This window comes from Leptosomus discolor, chromosome 1 (genome assembly GCF_034619465.1).
Source record: "Leptosomus discolor isolate bLepDis1 chromosome 1, bLepDis1.hap2, whole genome shotgun sequence".
NCBI classification, from domain to species: Eukaryota; Metazoa; Chordata; class Aves; order Leptosomiformes; family Leptosomidae; genus Leptosomus; species Leptosomus discolor.
Window position 1 is genome coordinate 60,146,332 of NC_141391.1, and position 11,386 is coordinate 60,157,717.

The following is an 11,386-nucleotide window of genomic DNA, read 5'->3' on the forward strand; positions in this document are numbered from 1 at the left end:
AGAAGTGTGGACTACAAACAATGTTTAATGAAGTTTGGAGACACAATACTATTCCTTAAGTAATGCGAATAAGAACAGCTGAGGAAATAAAACATCCAGGTTTAGAGAAGAGTATAATGAACTTAATATTCTTAAAAAAATGTCAAATTGATCTCAGTCAGCTTCTCAGATAGAAACCCTCAAGCCACCTGAATCCATGCAAAACTTAGGGTTTAGGAACTGAAGCTATGAGGGATGCAATCTTCAGCCCTTGTTAGGGTTTGGTTCCTAGGTTATGAGCACTGTGGTTTCAGAGATAATGAAATGTGTATATCATACCAGTAGACAAAGTTTGAAGAACAGGGTGAAAAAAAGCAGAAAAGAAACTGCAGTTCCATATGGCAGAAAACTACTTGTACACACAGAAACTGTCTGTATAGTCAAATCTGTGAACATAGTCACAATGGTGAAAAGGACAAATTTGACTTTTTCTTCCCAAACTCCCGATCAGAAGGCACACTTCCCAGTTTGTGCAGGAAAACACAGTTGGTTTGGGTTGTTTATGTTCAGGTGAGACTGATGGTTGTTATCTCTGCTCCTCATTTAGGGTTGTTGTGAAAAAAAGGTATTTTGTGGGGTGCAGCAGGAGTGGGGCACCGAAAGCCCCTGACACTTTTGGAAAGCAGTGAGCCCAGGAGACAAGCTCCTTATGGTGCTGGGCCTAGCCCTGGCTGGAGACAGCGCAGAGATGGGGCTGGGATGGGGCACGGCTGAGCCAAAACAGGATCCAGCGCCCTGAGTGGGGTGGTGTGCACGGAGGTCCCTGGGAAGCCCCTTGGGAACAGTAGGTCTGGAAGGTGCCCTCAGGGACCTGACACAGAAGTCACAAGTCAAACCGTTAGTTTGCTTAGTAATTTGAAGCATTTTGGGTAAAGGCACTTTTTGGGTCAGTTACTTGAGAAGAAATGTGCCAGGCTGTCATCTTCACTCAAACACTTGCTAGCACAGCCTAGAAGAGGTGCAGAAAGTGCAGTTATAGGTGGCTGAGAGTAAGGAAACTGCCTGTAGTCCTCTGATTTCCCCTGTGATTAGGAAAGCAGGATCTCTTACATCATCCCTAAGTAATGAATGCACCATGGCATTGCTGAAATAACGGAGGCCAATATTCCTTGCCAGCACAGCAATGCAGGCAATCTCCAGTTTTTGGCTGGTTGCTCTGGTTCCCAGTCAGAGGACAGCCCGCTGCAGCTGTGCAACCCAACACCCAATTCTGTGTGCGGATCTCCACTTTCCATTTTTAAAAACTCAGTCCAGATTTCCTTTCACTCTGGGACTTCATGAGCTGTGGCCGTGTTTTCAAATACCAAACACACTGACTGCATTTTGGAAGGGTCTCACTGTAAACACTCAATGAGTTTTTTTCTTGCAAACTTCATTGTTACAAAATTACAAATGATGTGGAAATAAAAACAGGTCAAAACCAATTACAAACATGCAATTTCTGTTAAGAATCCATTTCTCATCGTATGAACTCATTTTTTGGGAAGTATGCCAAAGTATTGTTTCGAATTTATATCCATCTCTACCAATGTGGGATTTCAAATATGAAAAAGATACCAGAGCTTATTGAAGGCAAAAGAATGCAGAAATAAGGATAAACTTTTGCTTAAAGTTCCTATATTTGGTGTCTGTGTCTGTTACTGGTTGTATGGGATATTCTGGACATTTTTAATTCAAATCCCTATAGGGGTGTGATAAAATGGCTGGTATTAAAAAATGCCAACAATCCAAGCAACGCATCTCCAACAGATAACAATGATACCATTTAATGGCACAGCCATTAGCAAGAGCTCTCATTAGAGGCTGGTACTGCCATGTTCCTTGCAGGTGCAAATTCATCTGATCTGGCGTTGTACCATATGAATGTGAAGATCATGGCCTGGCCACTTCACTTTCCTTCCTAGATTAAAACTTCCAAACTGGACACTTAGTATTTTTCAATGGAGCAGAAGTTCTTCAGTGACTCTGGACTACTTGTGAGTTCTCCTATCCCCTTGTTACATATATATATATATATATATATATATATAGTCTAAGTGTTCCTAACTTCTAAAAAGTATGTTATCTAAATATGATATGTTGCCAGTAAAAAGACCAATATATTAAAATATCTCAGTTTTCAGAAGCTGAAAACTACAAAAATACCTGTTGACACATTTTTTGACCACAGTTTTCTGTGGGTGCTTTAGGCAACTCAGGAGGAAATTTAATTAGGGTCTTGCAAATTGGAACAACTCTATTGATAATAGTTAAGTTCTTGTACCAGTGTAATTGGTATAAAAAATTTTTGCTCCCTTCCAAATATTTTTTTGGAAGAGAAACTACCACGACTACAACAACTGGTAGCAGAAGTAGAGAAGAAGGTGGAGTAATCAGACAGTTTTAGACTTCATTATAAACTCTCGTAGAAGAAGAGGTTAGATTACAAGATATTACTTGTGTGGTAGCATTATTTGCAGAATGCTGCTGTTGACAGCATAACATTAAACATGGCTGTAGTCATCTTCAAGGTCTAATATAAAAAGTTTCATTTTCCTTGAGAATTGCTTCTATGTGACACTACAGAATGCCTTGGGGACAATATCACAGTCTCACTAGCAGCTTTCTCAGATGCCTGTCCCTGTTGTTCAGGAAACTATTACAATTCTGCCAACAGCAAATATATTTAAGCAAAGTGACTGGTGCTGCGGTCTGAGATGTGAAAGAGTTGCAAAACACCTATTTGCCTCTTCCCACAGTTATAAAAGTGCTCCATGCTGGACAGAAATCTCTCAGAGGGCAATGGACAGAGGGATTTGAGCCAGGGTCTCCTGCTGCAGTGCGAAGGGACGGAGTGGTGGATGCTGTTGTGGCTGGGCCACCACAACATGGAGCTGCATCCAGATGCACACCAAAGAGCTGCACTTTCACATGCCTCTGAGCTATTCCTGCAGTTTCGCTATTGCTCAAGTCTCCAAGGTATGTGGGATACATCCTGTGGCCCTCAGCCCCATGCAGGCCTGTGTGTGGGTCTCATAGGATCACAGCAGTTGGTCCTCTGAGAGGGGAATTTTTAAGGAGCAAGGTATTCTTTTTTGTTTATCAATATATTAGTTTGCAGCACTTATTCCACAGCTGCATGCACTATACAACCAAAATAATGTAACAACTATTTTATGTAATACGTCTTAAGTAGCTATTTGCTATTTCCTACAGGCTTTCTTGTCAAAACCTTTAACTGATTTCTAGTCTATTCTCTCTCTCCACAAAACAAAGCTATGGTATTGACTTGAGTTGTTTCTTGTGAGGATTAAACAGCTAGCATTTATGTAATATTTTAAAATGTTACATGCTGTGTTGGTTAATAAGTCACGATCTATATTAGCAGGGGCATGATGAAAACCAGCCAAATCACAGAATCACAGAATGGTAGGAGTTGGAAGGGACCTCTGGAGATCATCAACCTCTGCTGTACAAGAGTACCATACTGTACACCTGTGCAGTAAGCACCAAACATGTTTTATGCACTTCACAAAATGGTAATATTTTGCTTTTATAAGCTGCATTTGCTTTGGCCACAGTAAGTTTTGTTTTATTATCGTGCTGGTATGTTGAAATTCATAAACAAGTCTCAAAACAGACTTAAAACCTGCTCTAAAGGAGTAGTTCAGCGGTAGAAAACAACTGAGCCTCTGCCTCCATATATCTTCCACAGCATTCAGCCTCTTCCCTGAGGTGTTGGACTTCAGACACATTTTATTAACATTCTGGAGTTGTACCCTCCTGACTAACCAGCCATTAGCTGGCTCACTGATCCTTAACTGCAGATCACTCTCTCTCTTATATAAGCTGCATTTCCCTTAGGTTCCAAAATAATTAGTCTCCCGGCTACGGATGAGATTTCCGTTTAAAGGAATGCAGAAGAAGCGCCCCAGCCACTGCTGGCGAGCATCCTTATTCACGCTATGTTCCTCTGGTTGATAGTCATAGAACACCAGATTCTAATTCTACTTAATAATTAGGCTAATACTACACATACTTAGATTTGCCTTCCAGCACAATTTTTGGCACAGTAAGCAGGGAGTTGCATGCACAGAGCTCCCATAGCAACATGTTATTGTTAACCAAAGTTGTGTGCACAGCTCCATGTGCTAAAAATTCACCAAGGACCAATTCAGCTGTCAGATACACAGGGGAAACTCCCATGGGATGTCGGTGGAAGGTTCAGAGGGCAGAATAATCCTATAAAAATCTAACAGTGTGTTATGGTAATAGTCATCCAGAGCTCTGCTATGTCAGTACTGTGAGCTGGCCTGTTTCGGACCACAGAGATAAACCCCACACTCTCTCTTTTGTCAGAAGTGAACCTAAGAGCATCATCATTACAGAACATTTGAATATTATTCCTCAGAATGTGCTCTGCTGTAAGGTATGATACCTCTATACTAAGGAAGAGACCATGCTTTCTGATGGATGAACTGTGTGACTGCAAGCATCACTTTGGAGAACTGAAATGGAGAAAAAGTGCTCTTTATTTCAGAATACAGAAAAAATTCTGCAAGTGATGTCAGAAGGAGACAAGATAAGCTCAATGCAAACACTCACCAAATAATATAATAAAAGTATTTTATTCCATAGCATGTACTGCCAACCTCTTCATTTAGGAAAGGAGAAAAAAAGCAATAAAAGTGCTGTGCCTGAAAACTCACTTATTGCATAGAGTCACAAAGACCCAGTGGACTTTCTCTGACTATTTAAGAGTCTAAAACATCACTAATTGTTTTGGTTGCTTTTTAATCATATTACACCTTTAGTTTAGTGGCCTTCAATTTATTAAATGTAACAAAAGCAATCACAGTAGTAACAGACTAAAGAAATTTGTTACAAAAAGGATAGATACTTAGGAAGTGACTTTTACTTCTCATATTGACTGCACTTAATTTTAGAGTGTCTAGGAATATATTTTAACTCAGGTTACTAGACATCATGAACAAATGAGAGTGCAACACAAACAAGCAAACAGAGACAGGTCTCCTCAGAAAGTACTGAGTGATTTCAGTTCCCCCTGCACCCATATGAAGAGGTATGAGGGCTGTTACCCTCCTCGTGCCTCTGTTGGCATGTTTGTACCTACTTCGTGCCTATGTAACCTTACTAAGGGTAGGCAGGACTAGGCACACTCGGGCCCCTGCACAGAATCCTGTGAGTCTGTGTGGCTCTGTGCTGTTGCAAGTCCAATTACATCTGCCATTTTTAGGTGTGTTCTTGTATCACAGTCAATCATAGCTGTAAACGCTATAATTCAGACACCTTACCTGCAAATACAGCAGTGTAACTTGGATGTGCAAATACCAGCCCTCCTTTTGCAAAAGTAAGCTAGAAAATAACATTTTCTTTTGGAGACAGAAGCAATTCTCTGTCTTTCTCCATATGTGTGCATATACCAGGTCTGACATATCTATTTCTTACAAATATGACTGGTTTTCCAGGCAAGCGCATGAAGCCAGGGAGTCTTCTTAGCTCTCTGGGAGGGGGGTACTTGGGCAATCTGCATAGTTACTTTATTTCCCCCTTCAGTTTATTAAATTCTGTCTTCCTTGATAAGTCATTTTAAAATGTCCATTTCAAGCATTTGCTTTGATCTCTCTTCCTGGTAATTAAATTGCCTGCCTTCAAATTGCCATCATTTAAAATAATCCTAATTAAGACAATTTCCCCAAACTTCAAATACTGGTTTTGAATTCTAGTGTGAAGAGAATGAATAATGATTCTCTGTGTATTCACTTTAACACTGTCTACTTTTCCCATACAAGGAAATCGATTTTCTCACCTGTCATGTTAACTAAGGGCACAATCCAGCAAATTCCTACTTCTGCAAGTAGGTCTTAGTCACACAGCAATTCACTGGAACTAATTACAGAAAGATTTGCTTATGTGAATAAGGATGGCTTGGATAACATCATTTGGATAAGTGTGCAAGTGTGTATGTGCATTGAGTAAGTGTAAGCCTGTGCAATAAGCATTTCATACTGATGCTTTAGAATATGTCCCGTGCGAAACAGTAACTGCAGTCACATAGGAAATGAAAACAAAGCTTTTTATAGGTTGAAATAAAAATAATTATCATGGATACATACATATCTGAAACGAATCGCTTTTGATCTGTATCTGAGCAATTTGTGATCAGGTGATCCAGCTGTACCTATTTCAACTCTTGAGAGAACCCAATAGTGCCAGCAAATACAAAGGGGCCAGATGCTTGTATCACATAAAACATATCTAAAAAAATCAGTACTTTATTTTAACCTACCACAAATATCACTGTTGTGTTTTTATGACACATGCAGAGTATTAAGACAGAAGAAAGCTTATGAGCAACTGTGACAGACAGGAGAATGGAAAAAACATACAACCTGAATGCCCAGCTAGTAATAGTCTATGGAGGCTGTGAAACAATTATACATTGCTATGTTTGCCTCAGCCTTCTATATTTACATATCAGAATGTATGTTGGAGGGTTTAATTGTGAGGTTGTCAAAAGCGAAAGTACTTTTAGAAAAGCAAGCCATGCAATATTAGAGAGAAAAAAAAAAAAGATTTAAAATTCTTTTGTTCCAATGGAAATACAGAAAACAACATGTTGTTTAAGCAGGATTTTAGTTTCTTCTACTCAAGTGATGAAGAGGCTTTTGTAAAGAAAGGCTTTCATCTTATACATGCAGTACTCCATCACAATATAATTACCCTAATTTGTATTCCACTGTAGAAATAGGCTTTTTCAGCTTAAACAAATTAAGCAACAATCACTAAGTGTACATGACCAGCATTCTTTCAAGTAACCTGTTATCAGCTCTGGCTACAACTTTATCTTGATAAAATGGAAATCCTGTTTTATTTTCCTACTTTTCCTCCCAGGATTATGCCAGTCAGATCACCTAGAGGGGCACCGTGACTCACTGGCTGGAGCAAAGGACAGAGTATCCAGAGAGTATTTCCTAGAGCCTCACTAAATCATTATGTGATCTGGGTCAAATCCTGACTGCCTTTGGGCCTCTATTTAGGAGAGCCTAAGTACATACTTATCTCTGAACATGTGAATAACCCAGCCACACTTAGAAGGTCTTTCAAACAGCTGCATATGCTCCCTGCTGAACAGAGTCTCTTATGCTGCTCTTTTCCTCTGGCTTTGGTTGATATTGTATGTCCTCAAGGATGACAGGACAAACTCTACCCCCATCTGTACTTAACATTATTTGTCCTTTAGTTGTGTAACTATGGATATCCCTGCTGTTTGTACACATTCTTCTAATTATTAATCAAACTCTGGCCTGGTGGATCATTACCAGTGAGGCTTTGCCTTCGTCACCTTCTCCTCCTCAGCCCCTCCAGGTATGACCCTATGGGGAGTATAATGAGCACTGCAAAATGCTGGGTAGGATCCGAGGACAGGGCATCAACTGACTGTCCCAGCAGTGAGAGGATGGCTCCTGACTCCACTGTAGCACCGCTGCTGGCCAGACAACAGGCAGAAGCAGTGGGAGGTGCTGCTCTGAAAGGGATTTGAAGGACCAGCAATGTCACAGCAAAACCAGGGTCTCTTTTTCCCCACTACTGTGTCTGGATGAGAAGTCTCACTGGTGCTCACTTTCCAAGGTGCAAGTGCGGGAATGGTGTCTGGCTCCATGTAGTGTTGCTAAAATCCTTACAGGAAAAAAAAAAAAAGGAGGAGGAGAAATGGGGAGAGGCAATAAGGCCATTCTAGAGCTGTGGCAGGAGGAGCAAAGGAGATAACTTGTCTGCTCACAAGGCACTAGTGACCAGAATTTGGATGTTTCCCCAGGGAATAAAAAAGATGCTGCCTTCAGATCTTGCCTCAGCCCTAACGGAGGCTGATCAACCACGCAGAAATCTTTCCAAAGTAGGTAGCTCCCAGCAGGAACAAGATGAATGGGAAGAGAACGTGTCTACCTCCAAAAAGAGTGGGAACCATCACTACTCCTCCTGAAGTGCTGGAGGAACAGAATTCACCAGGCAGGCACGTTTGCTGAATAGAGTTTTATCAGCACATTTGTTGTGATCTCCTCTGCCGCAGCTGAGATCAGCTGTCAGAAACACAGGAATTAGCAGCGGTGACTGAGGAATGCCACCTTCCCTGGACTATCCCATCTCCCTCTCTTTCCCAGCCATCCCTTGCAGGACTTTCCTTTCTGCCCCTGCACTATGACTGCTGAAGGGTCAATGTGTTGGCAATTGATGGGGTTTGGGTGATGAGGCTTCAGGAGGGGAGACATGAAAAATGGTGAGAGTCTTCAGGGATCACGTAAGCCAAGAAGCCAAGGGTGGCCACAACGCGTGTAAAGCAGTCCCACAGCAGCCCAGTGTGGTGGCGACAGCAACAGGTCCCATTGACAGTTCAGCCATCATCGGGCAGAAACAAGGTAACGAGTTGGGTCCAAGGCCAATCCAGGAAACCTGAACAGTAATTCAGGAACAGGCAGCTCAGATCAGGCCTGATGACCCAGACCTGAGCTGAAATGGGGTCCATGGGCTGATAGTATGGGTGCGATGAGGCTGACCAGGACAATTATGGCCTCAGAGCCCAGCAGTCTTCCTCCATCACTTCTCTAGGTCATGGATTGAATGGATAACAACCCTTTGTTTCCTTCAGAGACAGCAGAGAGAGCAAGCAGTGGTGGTGGTGCTCTTCCCTCAGGGTTTAACATTTTAGTTGTGCTCAGGGGCTCCTGAAATCAATGCTTCAAAAGCTGGTCTTTGCTAACTCCACCACGCTTTGAACTACCAAAAGCCAGTGCTGTCTAGCACCATCCGGTGAATGCATTGTCCTCCCTTGTCATCACTGGATCCAAGGAGGAATATGAAACCATGGGCATTGAGAAATTGATACCAGACCAAAGCTGTAAAGACTTAGGGGGCTTAAATAGACTTCACAGGCAAGTGAGGACCAGCCAGGAGTATCTTCATGGTTGATATGAGGATTATCACCCATGTGTCATATGTCATGCCACATACAGAAGATACTGATCATTCTGAGGAAAATAGGAAGGAATAATCCATACAACTGAGACTCCTTTGTGTCAGAGAGCTGTGACTAAATGAATGTGCTGTTTGACCTTGAGATTCAGCCTTCTTGAACTCCTTTTCACAAGTTTGAAATTCCCAGTGCTTCCAGCAGAAACCAGAAGGAGATGGGTAAGAACATACATCTTCGCTATTACAGCAAGACAAGATGTGACCCACTGGGGATTGTTCCTATTGCCAATTCTGGGTGCCACTGTCAGGAACACCTGTGAGCAAAAACTTTCAGGCCTATTCCCTTTTCCTCCCTCGGTGTTTCATTTGTGCTCAGGGGCATGTCTGCTCTATGTACCCAGGAAGAAACCTTCCTTTCCTCTTGATCAAACCAACTTGCCTCTCTCTGCTCCAAGTTTTCATGCCATGGCTGGAATCCAAAGAAATAATTTAGCCCTGCTGAACTTATTGCCTCTTTTAAGGAACTCCATCATATCCTTTAGCTTGTCCATGCCCAAGGGTAGCAAATTCTAAAAGCAATCTTAAATTTAAATGTACCATTCTGTTTACTGAGCACTGAACCTTCAGGCAATAAATACTACAGCACGAATTCACCACAACTCTGTTAGGGCTTGACAGCCCAGACAGCCATTGTGCAAATCTTTGTTAGTCCTGACAACATGGCTTTTTTTAATCAAAGGAATTACAAACTTGTTTTTAATCTTTGGGGTTACTCTCAATGCCTTAGAAAGGATCCAAAGCTGTTTAAAACTGTATTCTTATTACAAGCAGGCAGTAAATTTCAAACTGCTAGTCAAGCCCATTCTTACTCCATGTGAACAATGACATAGAGAAGAGGCTCAGCAAAATTTTTGTCCATGTACTGGAGTTCTTTAATGCATTTCAAACACAGCAAGTGCTTTGGCCCTCCCTAATTTTAGAATTCACTTCCCCGGTTCCTGGACAGATGACCCTCCAGTCATGCAGAAAGCTTCATACAGGTGCTGGGCAGCAATCCTAGTGATTATGCGATTTTGCTAACTCTTCCTTTGTCCTACAAGTGTGACAGCTCTAGGAATTCATCATCAGGGCTCCAAGCGAAAGCTAATTTCTGTGCAATGGGGTGAACAACAGCGTGAGTTTATATTTGCTCAGATCTGTGGAGCCATCATGCTTACCTGGTTCTGTAACACCCTTGTCCCCAAGCCTCTTGAAGGAGGAAGTAAGACCTTTACTTCGGTGCAGTCCCGAGTCCTCCCCAGCCCAGGAGTCTGTTTCAGCATTTCTTTAGGGTTGTATTTACCTCCAGGCTACACTGGAATATATTTTTGGGTTCTTTTCATGTGCTCTCTGTGAATTTCACCTTCTCATCCTTTTACTCCTTGAAGAACTCTCTCCAGTTGTCTGGATCTCTGCCACTTTGATGCAGTCCTGTAGAACATTTCTGTCCATGAAATCACAGGAAAAACACAACTCCCACAGAGACATCACTCTGTGGTGTCAAAGCAGTTGTGATTCCTGTGCTAATCTCCTAAGAAATTTCATTAAGCAGTATCACTTCATCACATCCAAGTGCGACGCCTTCCTGAAACATGCACATGCTCAACTACTGCCATTTAGGGCTGTGTTTCACAAGCTGCTTGAAATGCTCTGCAAGTTGCTCTGTTGTCTGGCCTCCCTGCTGCAGTCTGTGCAGATTCCAGCTAGCTCTGAGGCAGGCGGTGCTTAACTTAACTTAGTTTTTACATCATGCTTCTGTCAACAGGCTTTTAACATCCTGAGGATGTGAAAAAGTTAAAAGTTGCATCTAATCCAAATCATCAGACTAGAGGAAGCCAGACACGGTCCCTAAGACAAAGGGACTCTCACTCTGCTAATGTGGGAGCTCCTGCATATTTCCCCAATCAAACCTGGGTTGCAGTGAGCAACTTCGCCAGGACATTGGGGCACTGGGTGCATCAATGGGCCTTAATGGCCCTGATCAGCCTCACCTGGAGCCTCCACCCACATCCTCTGCCCAGGGCCTGGGACATCCATTTAAGCTCAGGCCTGAGCCTTCAGCCTTGCTTTAAGCTATATTGTTGGAGGAGTGCTTGCTTCCAGTCCTGTCTCTGTTCCTGTCTCCTGGCTGGACCTTGGTCTACTGTCACAGCTTTCTCTTCAGCCCTGTCTCTTGCTGCTCCCCCTGACAGGAGTCCCAGGGTAGATCTACACCTCGCCTTCAATAGTCTGTGACTGTCGATGGAACTCAGTACCAGCACCCAGGTTTGCCCACCCTGTTTGGATCATGCAGGACTGTGCCCTGGTGGCTCCCTGAGTTGCCTCTATCTGGGCTCTG